The following is a 16889-nucleotide window of genomic DNA, read 5'->3' as shown; positions in this document are numbered from 1 at the left end:
TGATTATGTTTGGGTTGATCCAAAGTCTCTATGCTGCTGCTTTTGTTTCTTATCTTGCATTTTGTTGTCTAATTAGGTTGGGTTGATCCAAAGTCTCTTTTTAAGTTTACTTTAAAGCTGGCTTGTAAAGCACAGATTTTGGTAAATGAAGCATTAACATTTAAAAGATAATTTGCAGAAATAGGCCCCTAATTGTTTAATATGTTCTAGTAACAACTCATTTACATTATATTTATGCCGAAGGTTTAAGTTCATATCTAACAAAAGTAAGCTGACTCATTTCAAAAAGACAGTTGCAAAACTTTAACGTGTTCGTCCCACTAGGAACTCAGTTCGTGATCAACCAGCAGTGTGCGAGTCACCTGAAAGCATACACAAACATGCTAGCAAGAAGCCAAGAAGCTAAGTTAGTTACTAATATAAAATCCAAACAAGTGTACTCAAAACTCTATTATTATTATCAAGTTATTCACAATTTGGTCAATAAAACTACAATCAAATTTTGCACCAAAACAAAGTATAGAAACAAACCAATTCCTTGTACAATTTCAAATACCATGCAATTGCTTACATAAGAGTCATGAATTTCTCACATTTGCTTGATGATCCCTCGATTGCTCGATTCTTCTCAATTGATGTTGACTCTTAGTCAATATTTACACATGTCAATTGCAAGATTCAAACACAATTCACTACTGCCATGAATACATAAATTGGTGTTTAACAATAAGCACAAAAGAAAAAAAAATTATTGCCTAATTCAAATGAATTAAAATCTTGCAACTATTACTCAAGAACTAAAGCAGGAATTTCCATGTTGCAGCCATTCTTTTGCACAAATAAGTGCTTCAACAATCGACGGTTTTAACTCAATTGCAATCATGATAACCAGATTCAAAAGGGCTTGGCTTTACCGTTCGTATAACAGTAAATTTAAGTTGTCTGGATTTTACATAATTCAAAAAGGCAGGTTCATTGTTGTTTGCAGGGTACATCCAGCCTGAATTTACATAGTCATGCATAATAACCATCTTTGCAATATCTTGCCAGAATTTTTCTTGATTAAAGAAAGCACTTTCTGATTTTGAAGTGCTTTTAGCGGTTTTCTTGGGACGCTATTATTGTTATTAATATTACTATCTTGAGAGTTAATGGTATAAGTTGACCCCTTTTCTCGTCCATTTGAATAATGGGGCAAGATCTCTTTGTAATATGTCGGTTTAGGTGACTAGTGCCAGATAATTTTAAGCCTGAAGTATGTGAAAGTGATTTCTTGCAATGCATACAGCGGGCTAGGGTACATCCAGCATTAACGGGAATTGTAAAATGTTCCCGAACCATGGATTTCTTTTTTATAGGCTCGTTATTCGTCAGTGAATCCGCATTAACAGGTTCATTGTTGCTTGCAGGGTTAGCCATCATTATATTTCTACAATCAATAAGATCAGCATTACACTATGCATAAATGATCATGATCATATGAGAATAACTTATAAAAATAGATAATGACTTAAATATTAAGGGCATATTCTGCATCCAATATGTAATCAGAGAAGTAGTGATTAGCATGAAAGCAATAAGCAATAGAAACTAAGTTAATTATATAAAAGTTTCAAGATAATTTTGCTAACTTGCTTCTTCGTAAAACATTGATTATGGAGATAAAACTATTAATCGCAATAAAAGAATTCACATTATGCGATCTGAATTCTGTACAACAAACAATATGGTCAAAATTAAGGGTGTTTATGTTCATGGGCTGGCCCAACCTGACACAAACCTGAAAATTTAAGAGTACAAGACCCTGTCCCAAACCCAAAAATAATGTCAGACATGTAAACACGACATGCGTGTTCGCGGGTTGATATAACACTACCTTTTTGACACATATTTTTAGAGTTTTTTCACCTTCTAATACTTTAATTTGCATTTTTAAACCAAAAATTACAATTTATATAAAACAATGACATTCTAATTATTAAACCTTATGTGAATTTATTTTTAGTTTTATATTTTTGGAATAATGTATTCCATTTTTTATAAAGTTTTTATAAATAAGAATTTGAGTTTGAATGTTATGAAATACAAATCAGAAGAAAAATTTTTAAAAAAAATGATGGTCTTTTGAGCAATCATCACTTATGGTCTATGAATGCATGTGGGGTTCTAGATGGACTCTCTCTAGTACATGTAGTTAGATCCAGACCATACTGATCCAGTTGTACTCATTCAAGTTAATCATTTTGTTGCTGTTCTTAAAAATTAAAAAAGTTAATAATTTTGTAATAGATTCAGTAATAATTTATTAATAAAAGAATGGGAAAATTCCCAAAATACCTCTTTTTAGAGAAAGGATTTCTAACATAGCCCCTTTTTTCTTTAAAATCTTTTAAAATTTGGACTGAAAGATGCTTTAGGAAAAGATAAAAATAAAGGGGGAGCAGGCCAAATTTCGAAAGAAAGTCACGTAGGAAACGAGATTTCGGAAAATAATGAAGGTAAAATCCAAATTTTTTGTAATCTTGGAGTAAAAGTTCAAATTTTTTCAAAACTTTTTCTTTCAAAAAACCGTCTTGAGAGACTGTTTTTTTATGTTTCCTACCTTTCCCGACCGTATTTTTAAATTCTTGAAAAAATATATTTTTTACATTTATACTCCTGAACCACCACCACCACCTTAAACCACCACCATCACTGACACCGTCGGCCCCACCCCAACACCACCACCGTCAACCGCCACCACCATTTCATGAATCTCCGCCGTCGCCTCCCTCCTAAACCTCCTTCAATAACCCCCCGCACTATCCTCCCTCCTCCGCACGGCACGGCTGCACACCACAACCACTGTTGTCTCCATTCCTCATCTCCCTATTCTGCAACTCACTACCGTCTCTCCACAACTGAAAATGGTGGTGGTTTGGCACCTGAGATTCCCTAATTGGTTTATCTCCACTGTAAATTTGTTTACACCATAATCCACTCTCTGCAACTTCTTTTAAAGCCACTTAAACAAATTTTTTATATAATCAAAACCTTGTGAATCTAACCCATCTGCTCACATACATCTTCTTTAAAGAGAAATAGCTAAACATGTACCTTCAGCTTTAGATATTGCACTTCAATCATTGGGGTGCAGCGGTGGTGATGGGTGCAGCGGTGGTAGAGGCGGCTATGGTGGTAGTGACGGTGGTGGTGATGGGGTGGGGGCGACGGTGTCGGTGATGGTGGTGGTTCAAGGTGGCGGTGGTGTTTCAAGGGTATAAATGTAAAAAATATATTTTTTCAAGAATTTGAAAATATGGATTGGAAAGGTAAGAAACATAAAAAAAACAGTCTCTCAAGACAGTTTTTTAAAAGAAAAAGTTTTGAAAAAATCTGAACTTTTATTCTAAGATTACAAAAAATTTGGACTTTACCTTCATTATTTTCCGAAATCTCGTCTCCTACGTGACTTTATTTCGAAATTTGATCTGCTCCACCTTTATTTTTATCTTTTCCCAAAACGTCTTGTCAGTCCAAATTCTAAAAGATTTAAAGAAAAAAGGGCTATTTTAGAAATCCTTTCTCTAAAAAGCACTATTTTGTAAATTTTCCTTAAAAGAAAAACATTGCTGATAGGCATAGCATAATAAATTCAAGTATGAAGTATCTTCGTATATTGTTAAACAAAATTCTTTTATTTTTTATTAGTATTAGATTTATTTTTTTCTTTGGAATCGTGAAAATAAGATCAGGCATAATAAAGAAGAAAAATTATGGTAGAGACAAATACTTGGAACAAAAGGCGTGGAATTTATGGTGGATAACATGGGGATGTTTGCTTTTCTTTTCTATAACCTATCTTCTCCATCAGAAAACTAACATGTACGAGACACACATGCATGTATGCAGAAGCATTGTACAAAAAATGGCATATATTTATAAAAATATTTATGAAAAGTTGAAACCATGATGGTGTATGTCGTCTCTTCCGTCGTTGCTTTGCTCATCTAAACGATGTTATATGACCTTTTGTAAGTTTTTTGCTTGGTTAATTTATAATATATATATTTTGAAGAACTTGCATGTTAGAAAACTATGATGAATAATTATAAAATGAAATAAATACAATCACATGAAACACACAGATTTATAGTAGTTCGGTGAGTGTCAACTAACTCATTAGCAGTGAGGGCTATGAGGCAGGGTTGGGTGGTCGACTGACCTCGGCCCGACACCCTGATAGACCTGTATTTTTTCCAATATATATATATAGGGGATGGTTCATGAGAGAAATGAAATTACTGTGAGAAATGTGATAAATGAATATGGACCACTAGTTTTATTTTATGTTTTAAATGCTTAAAGATAAATAAGAAAAGTATTAATGCATGTTCTCTTCAATTAATATAACTAATAAATATATTAGTTATCTATTCAATTAATATAACTTATCAAATTATTATAATTGGAAAATAATAAGAATTCATTTATTTTTATAAATTATTTTTCTCTCTTGAATTTTTATCCTACACAAGTATAATTTATTCATACATTAAAATTTATTTCTATCCAAAACCAATTTTTTCCAACTCAATATATTAATATCTATCAACACGTAGTTACATTATGATAAATAGTACAAAAAACTATGCTACACGTATCTGCATTAAATATCAACAAAAAAGTACACAACCTACACAAAAACATATAACCTACACTTGTTCTAATAATAAGAAAATATATAACTTACACACGAAAAACATATAACCGACACATAAGATTCAACATCAATAAATTACACACGAAAACGTATAACCTATACACGAAAAACATATAACCTACACTCGAAAATGTTATCCTAAACAAATACAATTTATTCATATATTATATATCAATATCAATCAACACGTAGGTATATTGTGATGAATAATACAAAAACTTACATATATTAGCATTAAATGCCAATAAAAAATATACAACCTAAACAAAAACATATAACATATACTAGTTCTAAGAATAAGAAAACATATTACCTACACACGAAAAAGCTATAACCTACATACGTATAGAATATGTGTATCCATAATTAGAGAGTAATATATTATGGTTATATTAGTTGTATTAATTGAAGAGAGATAATGCATTTATTGTTGCATTTACATATTTTTCATTTATTTTTAGGCATTTAAACCTAAAATAGAACTAGTGGCCCATATTCATTTCTCACAGTAATTTCATTTCTATCCTGAACTTAAACCCACTCAACTAATTTAAAGTCCCAAATTTTCATGATTCACGAAGACAACCCTGGTCATTAGCCCAAGTGATGACCGTCTAGCTCAAAAATTACAACTTCTTCCTTGTAACAATTTTGTAATTAATCATCACAATTGTCCAATTAATAAGGTAGTCATCATCTTTAGTGGTAATAATGTAGCGATCACCTCTCAATCGTCGATCTCTAATAGTCTTAATGGTAGCAATCACCACACAAATTTTTTTTTCGCTGTAGTGATCATCTTTAATAATACTTTTTAATTTAGTTATGAGCCGCCACTAAATACGTGAGTGTTTGAATGCTCAACTTAAACCACCATGATACAACTTAAGCCTCTAGGTTTTTGCTCAACCAGATATTACATACTTGATTCAGTTTACATACTAAAAATTGCAATATAACTGTTAGTTATCCGTCTTTTCAAAATTAAATAACGACAAACGTTAACAAACTGATGACACGCTTTCAAAACAACATTTGTTACCCGTCTTTTACTATAAAGAAAAGGGTAACAATTTATATTAAAATAATACTATTAATACAAGCTTCTTCCATTAAGATAATTACAAATAATATTACTAAGATGATAAAATAATAAATGTTACAAAAATGCCTTCGTTTTACTTCATTCCTTGCTCCGTAATTCTTCAGTATTCAGTCGGGAATTCACACTTACCAAATCCTGCATCAGAAAACAAAATTTTGTTTTAAGTAAATTAATCTTGTCATAAACAAATAATTATCTCTTTAATAAAATAAGTCATTTTACTTCATTTAGAAAAGAATTTTTTATTTTATTGAAAAAAGAAAAAAAGGCACTAGGGAGAGTATGGACAATTTATAAGCGAACATGGACAGTTCACAAAAGCACATCAGATAATGTCCTAATGAGTTCACCTAAACGCACGTGCTGTCTATAAGATTTGGCAAACGCACGTGCAGTCTATGACACAAACCCCTTGTAAAATGAGGTCCAATGAGTCATAATCCATCTAGTGATAAGGACCCTTAAATGTTAATTTTAATTACACTTTTAACGAGCACCAAACTATCACCATTACCATAATGCCATTTTATTATTATTGTTTATTATTACTTGGCCAATGTGAGTTATTGATGTAATATGAAATACGAGTAATAGTTTTAGAGTACTCACTTGGTGGCTCGGTGACGACATATGCCGCCCCATCAAAATAACACGCATTGGGTGCGCGCCCCATCTTCTGGTAATAACTATTAAAGGCATACGAAGCATGTGCTCGCAACGTATTAGGATCGTAACAAGCTGCACCAGGCTGAATCGGACGACAATTAGCCCCACCTTCCCCACAAGCATAATCCAAACCCAACTGCAGCTTATCCTCCCCACGTCCTTCGCTACACACCATAACTCACCCGACCCATTTCCACCACGTTTAACCGGAGCCAAATCCCTAACAACACTACCACCACCACCACCATTGCTCCTTTCGTCCCTAAAATTCTTCAAATCCTCCATAGTAAACGGAATATTATAAACTTTTTCCATATTTGGATAAAACAACCGTAGTTTCGCTCTGAAGTGGGCCCGGGTTTCTTATTCTCGTTAAATAAAGCAAAAAGAAAAACCGTTAAATTGGCTTTCGGCCGAAGCTGTGTGCCACCGCCTGTGAGCACTCGTTTAATTAGATTTCCATTGTAAGCGGCTGCATTTTCTAAACTAGCTCCAATTTCGTTACTGTCGCCTTTTGACGGCCACCCGGTTTCCGAAACAATTAACGGAATGTCGTCATATTTTAACGCCGTCATCGCAGCAAAAACCGCTTCAATTTGTGCGTCAAACAGACTAAAGTAACGTAAACCGTTACCCGCATCAACAACACCAGGGTTTTCACGGAACAGCGTTGACCATTAACGCGTCAACAGTAACGTAATGAAATGACGTCAGAGTTTGACTCGTAAGCAAAAAACGGATACGCGTTGACCATTAACGAAGACCCAGTTTCCCGGAGAAACTCAAACATGGGTTTAAAAACCGGTTCGATCAACTCCGGTCTAAAACTCCCGGCTGACGAAGGTTATGAGTTTTGCAACGCACTCAAAGCAACCGGAGATGAAAGCTTAATAACGGAATCGAGTTTATATTTAATAACGCTTGATGAATGTTTCTCATGGCGGGTATTAAAAACCCGGTGGTGTTTTTCGGGTCAACGAATACTTCGTTTCCGACGGCGATTGATTCGATTAGAGTGTGGGGATAGTAAGCGACGACGTTTCGTCGGATCCATCCGTACGCGAATGACGGTTTTCTGGATGCGGCGTATAGAAGCTCGTTTGGGAGGTTTACTGTGACTTTGATTCCGGTTCCGGATAATGATTTAAGTACGGCTGGATCGGTGTCGTAAACCCGAACCCGGTCGATTCCTTGAGATTTGAGAAGCTTTGCGACTTTGAAAGCCGATGGTAGGTCGCCTCCGATTCGACCGTAGTTTACTCCAATTGATCCTCCATCTGCAAATAATAATAAAAAAATTTGTATACCTTAAAAGCAGTGTGATTGAAACAAGCATTAATTCAGAGGCGAAACTTGGGCGGGAAGACACAAAATGTATAAAGATTTTAAAAAATAAGGAGTGCCGTGATCAGACCCGAAGTATAGGAGGGACCGAGGTGACCCCGGTCACTTCCGGTTTTTTTTTTTTTTTTTTCGCTTCATAGGGCAAATATTTACGATTTTGTCCGAAAATTTTTATATATATTGAGCACGGTCACCTGTGGTACTGGGTTCGTGACTTCGGTCACCGCTGTGACTAAGCACAAGCTTTGCTACCGGTTGTGATCAAATTTTCGGTTGTAAACGGGTAATTTTACACTAAGTATAAATTTTGAATGCGAAAAACGGGTAAATTTACACTAGCTACTACGCCATTGAATTAATTGGTGGCAAATGTAAATAAAAAAATCGTGTAAACCCCAAAAACAAAATCGGTGTGAATGAAACTAAAATTAATTATTGGTGGAAAATGTACATAAGAAAATAATAATAATCTTGTAAACACTAAAACAAAGTCGGTGTGATTGAAACTAGAACTAATAAGATAATGTACCTGCAAGTGAAAGTAGTGGAGTTAAGGTTAAGAAGATGAAGGAAATGGAGTAGAGGAGTGAAGCCATAGCTGATAGCTGGCGGTTGATGGTTGATAGTGAGACTGTGAGTGTGTTATAGGAAAGTGGGGGTTTTTATTAGTGAAAAAAACTACTGTAGAGAATATGGCCGTTGATGGGAGTAGTGTACACTCTCCAGCTGCCGTTGGATTGGTGTAGTCGATTCAATGTGGGCCCTTATTCGACCGTTCGTTTGGTGGACAAAGAGACCAATGCGACTTCTTTTCTTGGAGGACGAATCGTGTATGGAGTATGCTTAGTTTGATGAGCAAAAGGATGCAGCCACGTGGGTGGAGTTTGATTTGATTGAATGGAGGCCGTTGGATTTCAAGTTAATAAAGAATGGGTTTGTTTTTTTTCTGAAACGAAAAACTAAGTAACGCCGGGTATTCCGTAAGCGGACCATAATGGCTAAAGGTAGCCTGAGCCAGCCACGAATCCGGACGGACAGAGCCCCTAGCGGTCCACCTATTGAGGGATTCCCCGGATAAAACCCAACCCCCACGCCCGCCAAATGGCACGACAGCGAGGAGCCGGTAAAAACGGGTGAGATCAGGACTCGAACCCTGACATTCTGGCAAGCCAGGGTCATCCCTCATATATCCCATATAAATTGGTGATAGTGAGGTTTAAACCCCCTACCTCTCAATAGTAAAATGAGTGCTCTACCATTGAGCCACAACCAATTTATAAAGAATGGGGTTGTTGAACGTAAACTATTGTCATTTTTTATGGCTCTGGTTATTCAAACACCCTTAACCTATCCACACACCCTTTAACGAGGGGTTTCATACGATCATATAACCTCTATACGATCATATGTAGGGTGTGTGGATTACCAAAGGGTGTACGAATATCACATCCCTTTTTTTATTTTTCTTACACATGACAGAGAACATGAGGGATGCCTGTGGTTGGAATTTAAGTGAACGTACACATGATATAAATTATTTACATATATAATATTCCTTTTTTTCCAACTTTTTACCTAGACGGTAAGTATTTGTGATGGTTCATAGTCTTTGGAGGTGGGTCGTGGTGGTTTTAGCGGTGTCCAAGGGCGGACCTAGATAGTTGGAAATGTGTCATGTGACAATGCAAGATTTTGGGTTCACTCCAATCATTTTAAAAGCCAGTGAAAACTAGGGTGATATGTTTTCAATCTAGGTTGTTAGTACGTTACACCTATTATGTTTATCATTTTAGTTTGTTATATAACTTGTTTGGTATGTTGAACACATTGTATTAATTACTGAATCTATTATTTGGTTATTATCATAAGAGAATGAAGTAGCAAATGTTGGATTATAGATTGATAATTGGTAAAAACCCATCATAGATGTCTAAAAACATTAGAAGAGTTATTGTTTTCTTGAAAAGTCTAATATTTTTCGAATGCATGAATGTAACGAACTAAAGTATATTAGTCAGGTTACTAATGTTGAATGTATTGAACCCGAAACTTGGTGTGATAACGTTTACTTGTTTGAAATTTAATTAGTAGTTGTTTCTTATTTATGCAAGTTATTAATCTTAACTACCCAATCAACAAATCAGTTTTACATTATGTTTATCAGTCGATTGGAACTAAGCATTAACCAATTTCTACATGGTTGGGCGCCATATTTTCTTTAACTAATTGAGATATCTAGAAACACCGAGCACACATCTTTTTATCTTTGATTGGTACCTCGACGTCGTTCACCGGACACCATAACATGAGTGTAGTTTATATACTTGTATATGCATGTTAATTAATTACTAAATGCATTAATATTATTATAATTTATATTATTTTTATCTATTTTTCTTTTAAGGTTTAATTTTAATACGAGTAGACGACAACGAGCTTAATAGATAAATATCTTATTGTTAGATCAAACCGTTAATGAAGGAAAGCGTGATACTGTGATAGTGTGATGCTCCATTTCAAATGTGAAAAAAAAAATTTAAATAATATCTCCAGAATATTCAATTATGAAGAAAATTACACACGTGTTTGAAATCAATTGCCGAAGCTAGGGAAAGGTGAACACAATTAAATGGAAAATGTTGAGTTTTTAATATTTAAATTCTTTCTGGGTTAGTTCAATAATTAAGAATGGGCTCAAACTAAATTTCATGGACTATTTGGTGAACATGTGAAATACAAATTATACAATTACAGTCAATTGGGCTCTGGGCTAGTTAAATAACTAACGTGTTTCAAAACTACTGTTGTGTTTATTTTAATTTTGACCGATGTCACACTCTATTGACAGAATTGAAATAAACGCAGCAGTTGTTTTGAAACATGTTAATGGGGAGTTTGCTTGTGATCACTAGGTGTAACCTAAAGTTATCCGTGCTAATTTGTTACGACTTAGGTAACAGTTGAAGGCCTATTCATTAATTTACATTTTACACATTCATATTAGTGAAAGTTTTGTCTATGTAACTTTCTATTTTGGTTAATTGGTTAAGTAAATTAGGTTACATATTATGCTATTAAACCCGAACCTAATTGTGATCACTCGTTTCTTGTAGTGTGGTTTATTTTGTGTTACTTGTCCGTCTTGCTTAATTTAATTGCACTTTAGGTTAACATTAAGTTAATTCACAATTAACAAGGTTTTGTGTTTTAATTTTTCGTAATCAATCAAAACGTGCAATATTACTTACATGTTCTTCATAGAAACGATACCCAGTTACCCAGTCTTTACACGAGGGGGGAGGGGGGCGACGCGAGTGCTTTAAATATAGACAATTATATATATATATATATAGATATAGATATGTGACAGGGAACTGAATGTATATAAAATCACCATCCTCTTGTATAAATAAAAGACAAAATGGCAAAAGACATCCTTTACGTTTGACCCAATTTTCATTAGACGTCCTTTAATGAAAGAAATAGCAAAAGGCATACATCATGTTTCAAATTCCTTTCACGTTACGTCCTTTGACACTAACCCAGTTAATTTTTTTTGTTAAATCAAGTCATGTGCAATGCACACGAAGATAAATTCGTCTTTCTACTCCTTAGAGGATTATTTGTGTAGATTACTTAAGTTGGGCAATAAAAATTAATAAATATCTCATATATATATATATCATATACTCTCTCTCTCTCTCCTCCCTCTCTCACACTCTGCAACTACCACCATCTCCTGTCACCACTACCAGAGGCAGCCACCACCACCTCCGGCGACCTCGAGAAGCGCACAGCCACATAAAACCACCATCACCACCGTGCTCAGTGTTCGTGTTTCAAGTTGGCTGATAACTCGAATGGTTCCATTTTCAGCTTCCACTCACACCTTCATTTCAACATACCCATTTGAAAAACCTCCATACTTTCTCAACCAACCCTCCTCCGCCCTTACCAACAGCCATTCAATTGTCAAATTATTGGATCTGAGAAATTGAAACCCTAGCCGATGTCGGAAACAAGCGCGGCGAATCGGCCATGAACAGTGGAACGATCGCCGGTTAAAGAGAGGGAGTAATTGGCATGGCTAGGGTTAGGGTTTGGTTGGTTGGTTGGTTGGTTGAAAATTGGGGAATTTCAAAAACGTTTGAAAGGGAAGGGGTGGTGGCGGCGGTTGATAGAGAGGGTCTGGTGGTGGTCAGAGCACGGTGGTGATGGTGGTTTTATGTGGCTGTGCGCTTCTCGAGGTCGCCGGAGGGGTGTCAGCGACCGGAGGTGGTGGTGGCTGCCTCTGGTAGTGGCGACAGGAGATGGTGGTAGTTGCAGAGTGTGAGAGAGGGAGGAGAGAGAGAGAGTATATGAGAGAGAGAAATATATATATTTATTAATTTTTATTTACCTGATGGCTCAAACTTTAAGTAATCTACACAAATAATCCTTTAATGAGTAGAAAGACGAATTTACCCTCGTGTGCCTTACACACGACTTGATTTAACAAAAAAAATTAAGTGGGTTAGTGCCAAATGACGTAACGTGAAAGGAATTTGAAACATGATGTATGCTTTTGCTATTTCTTTCATTAAAGGGCGTCTAATGAAAATCGGGTCAAACGTAAAGGACATCTTTTGCCATTTTGTCTAAATAAAATCAACTAATTATATGATACATTATTTGCAATAATAAGGCTTGTTAGCACGGTCATAATTGGGTCACACGTGTTTACCTGAATTTAGGTTCTCACGATTATGTGAAAACATAAAAAAAAAAGTTTAAGATAAATAAGATAGTTTACCTTGCCATCATATTCTCTACGAAAAAGAACCTCAGGGACAACCGGACAATGTATGCAGGAAAGTCAACTGCGAATTTGGGTCTCTAGTGCAGCAGAGATGTCTACATAACAACTATGGTTATGTTTGTTTTTATTTAAAAGGTCTGCGAGCTTATGTCTGCCGGCGTGCAGACACAAGTCTCTGAAGACAGATTGTTTTTCTCTTAAAAAATGACTTGAAAATTGCTTTTATAGTTTAAAAAAACAAGTTAATATCCAACTTCTTCAAACCTCTTTACACCCTACCAACAGCCACTGTTCATCAGCACCCACCGTCCGCCGCCACCACCACCCACCACCCATCATCCGCCACCGCCACCACCACCCACCACCCATCATCTGCCACCACCACCACCATCCACCACCACTGTCCATCACCATCACCACCCACTGTCCACTACCACCACCACCATCTACCACCACTACCGCTAGCCACCACCACCCGCCATTCTCCACCACCGCCGTTCACCACCTACCACCAATCGTCCACCTCCACTGTGCACCATCACCGTCCACTAGCACTATCACTGTCCACCATCACCACCCACTACCAGTGTTCTTACACCACCATCAATTACTTTAGCAGTCTACAGATGTTAAAAAACAAACAGTCTTCTTTTTACAGACTACAGAGTTTTGGTCCACATCTTCTACAGATGTGATTCGCAGATTGCAGACATTTTACCTGTGAATAACAAACAACACCAAAGACATTTAAAATATCCATTTTACTTACTAAACAAATTTGACCATGGTTATTTTACATGAATACCTTTGAGTAACCAAAATAACAACATGAATAATAAAAGTGTTTTATTTATTTTAATTTTATATATAATCATTATATTAAAATACTTAATTGTACACTACCGTTTAAAAAAAAATTAATTGTACACCGACATAAATAATTGAGCAAGTCGTGTAAATTAATTCACAATATTTTTAAGATCCATTTGCCAATTTGTTTCTTGTCTTTTCGAAACTAAAGAATAACAAACAAAACCAGATTTGTTGCCCGTAAGTCTGTTCCTATAAAGAAAAAGGTCACCACTTTATCTTTATATAACAATAACAATGTTATTATACGCTTCCATCAAGATAATTACAAAATGTTACAAAGATAATATAATACATGATAATTGTTTAAAAAAAGCCATCGTTTTCCTTCCCATACATTGTAGAAATTCTCTTTAGTACCCACTAGGGAATTCACACTTTCCAAATCCTGCGTCAAGAAACAAAATCGTAATTAGTAATTCTGTGAGTAAAAATTTTGAAAGACTATCGCCACTTAAAAAAAATTGTAGTGTAACCATGGAGGGAAAACTAAATTTAAAGTATACACGTACTTCGTGGTTCAGTGACTACGTATGCTGACCCACCAAAATCACACGTGCCAGCCGCACGTCCCATCTTCTGATAATAACTATTAAACGCATACAAAGCATGCGCTTCTAAAGTGTTAGGGCATCTCCAATGGGGTGTTTTGAATCCTATGTGGAGCTGTTTTGAAATTCAACAAAGGTGCCTCATCCCATTTGAGGTGGGTGCCAGAACTCATCCCATTGGAAACACAAACTAGTTTTTAAAGATGGAATAATTCACCATGGAGGGAAAAATATGTGATGAGTTGGCAATTTGAAACACAAACCAGTAATAACCAGAGTAGAAATAAATGTTTTTGTAGGTTGGTTTAAAATTTGATGTGGCATGTTGAGTTGACGGTTTGAAACAAAAACAGATATGCTGCATTGGAGATGCTCTTAGGATCGTAACACATGGCACCAGGTTGTATCGGACCGCAATCCGCACGTCCTCCACCACACGCATAATCCAAACCCGACTGGAGCCTATCCTTCCCCGCATCCTTCACTACACACCAAGACTTAACCGCACCCGACTTCACCCTGGACCTCTCCCCCTTAAAACTCTTCAAATCCTCCATTGTAAACGGAATGTCATAAACCTTCCGCATATTCGGATAAAACAACCCGTAGTTTTGCTCCGATAGCTAGCCGCCTTTCTTATTCTCGTTAAATATAGCAAAAAGAAAAACAGTTAAATCCGCTTTCGGCCGCAGCGGCGTCCCACCACCCGTGAGCACTCGTTTAATTAAATTTCCATTGTAAGCAGCCGCATTTTCTAAACTAGCTCCAATTTCGTTACCGTCGCCTTTTGACGGCCACCTGGTTCCCGAAACAACTAACGGAATGTCGTCGTATTTTAACGCCGTGCAGCAAAAACCGCGTCAATTTGCGCGTCAAACAGACTAAAGTAACGTAAACCGTTACCCGCGTTAGCAACGCCTGGGTTTTGACGGAAGAGTGCGTAATCTAAAGAGATGACGTCAGAGTTTAACTCGTAAGCGAAAAATGGATACGCGTTGACCATTAAGTAAGACCCGGTTTCGCGTAGAAACTGAAGCAACGGTTTGAAAACCGGTTCCATTAACTCTGGTTTGAAAGTGTTAGGTTTCAGTGATGATCAGTTAAAATTTTGTTTATTAAATCCGGTTCAATAAACGTGACAAATAATAATTAATCATATTAATTAATAATTATACGCAGCGGAATATATATAATTAATCAGCACCGAAAACTAAACCCGACAGGATCTGGTTACAGACAATACGAGTACGTGTCAAAACATTAAATATATAATTATAAACTAACAATATATTTAAGTTTACATCGGTTAATAAATAAACGGTTGAGACACCGAAGGCTAATGAACCAAGCTAGGTGACACAACGAGATCAACGACCAACGATGGCGGTGCACGACGGCAACGGCAGCGGTGGTGGTGTATGGCAGCGGCGGTAGGCGGTGGCGGCAGCGGACGAGCGGCGGACAGGCAGCGGTGGCACCGGCAGGCTGTGGCGGACAGGCGGCGGTGGCTGGTCAGGCACCGGAAGTGATGGCGGCGGTGAAGCAGGTGGCCGGCTGTTGGATGGAGGAAGGATGAGATGGACTTGTTAGGATTAGTTTTCAGGTTATTAAAACATCATATATTTATATAGCCTCATATTAGGTTTAGCTAATCTCATTAGTTATAAACCTAATGGGCCAACAAGTAACTAATCTCATTAGTTTAACTAATCTCGTTAAAGTGTCTAACCCGGTTAACTAACTTAAGCGGGTTAATGGTTCGTTGCCTTACAGTGTAACTCTCACGGGTCATAATCCGGTTGGCCGTATTAACTTACCCGAACCGGTCCATAATTCCAACAGTAAGAACCGGCTGATGGTGGGAACGAATTTTGTAGAGCGCTAAAAGCGATTGGAGTTGAGAGTTTAATAAAGGAGTCGAGTTTATATTTAACCAACGCTTGATGAATGTTTTTTATGGCGGGAATTAGTAAAAAAGTGGAGTTTTTGTTTTTGTGCTTTTGGGATCAACGAACAATTCGTTTCCGATGGAGATTGATTCGATTTGAGTGTGGGGATAGTAAGCGACGACGTTTTGACGAATCCATTTGTAAGCGAATGATGAATGATTGTCATCTTGATGCGGCGTATAGAAGCTCGTTTGGGAGGGTGATGGATAGTTTGATACCAGTTCCGGACATGGATTTGAACACGGCCGGGTCGGTATCGAACATCCTGACCTGATTGATTCCGTGAGATTTGAGAAGGTTTGCGACTTTGAAGGCTGATGGTATCGTTACCGAGTCGACCGTAGTTTACTCCAATTGAACCTCCATCTGCACATATAAAAATTATGTAAGATGGTAAAACTGATTGAATTCATTTCATTCGGTAGAGTTACAGTATATAGAGATAAATCAGACCTGTGAATACGACATTAAAACTCTAAATACTATATTTTATTAAATCAATGACGAAGATCAGGATTTTAACTTATAAATAAAATCCATGCAAACACTGGCAAAGCTTTACTAGGGCCCCCGGTTTTTTCATGCAGTAGTGTAAATTTACATGTTTTCGTCCGAAATTTTTTATGCGTAGTGTAAATTTAGGCGTTTTCGGCCGAAAATTTGAGTCTGGCCCCCCATCATTTGTGAATTTTTGTATACATTTTGAGTCCCCCCTCCCCGGTGCCTTGGTCCAAGCTTCGCCACTGCATGCAAACTCATAAAAAGAAAATGAATTTGAAGTAGAAAGTTGAAACAATAAATGGTATATTGTAAAGATGTGTTGATATAAAGATGATGCACCTGCAAGTGAAGAATAGACTAAGAGCACGAGGGAAATGGAGGAATAGAGGAGTGTAACTACCAT

General features: G+C 36.6%; 2 pseudogenes across 2 annotated transcripts; both read right to left on the bottom strand.

The window, feature by feature from the left end:
- Nucleotides 1–5810: 5810 nt before the first annotated feature.
- LOC143594973 (glucan endo-1,3-beta-glucosidase 12-like) lies at nucleotides 5811–8440 on the bottom strand (annotated as a pseudogene). The gene is made up of 3 exons (XR_013146444.1): nucleotides 8347–8440; nucleotides 6417–7750; nucleotides 5811–5942 (listed from the first exon to the last, which is right to left on the bottom strand). The product of XR_013146444.1 is annotated as a glucan endo-1,3-beta-glucosidase 12-like (transcript).
- Nucleotides 8441–13838: 5398 nt separating this feature from the next.
- LOC143594968 (glucan endo-1,3-beta-D-glucosidase-like) lies at nucleotides 13839–16889 on the bottom strand (annotated as a pseudogene). The gene is made up of 5 exons (XR_013146442.1): nucleotides 16826–16889; nucleotides 15883–16384; nucleotides 14419–15113; nucleotides 13998–14117; nucleotides 13839–13873 (listed from the first exon to the last, which is right to left on the bottom strand). The product of XR_013146442.1 is annotated as a glucan endo-1,3-beta-D-glucosidase-like (transcript).

The sequence above is a fragment of the Bidens hawaiensis genome, unplaced genomic scaffold, assembly GCF_021521415.1.
Source record: "Bidens hawaiensis isolate Kalapana, Puna unplaced genomic scaffold, B.hawaiensis_p1.1 tig00044427_1, whole genome shotgun sequence".
Classification (NCBI taxonomy): Eukaryota; Viridiplantae; Streptophyta; class Magnoliopsida; order Asterales; family Asteraceae; genus Bidens; species Bidens hawaiensis.
Note: the sequence above shows the minus strand (reverse complement) of the source record. Positions and strands in the feature narration are given on the sequence as shown.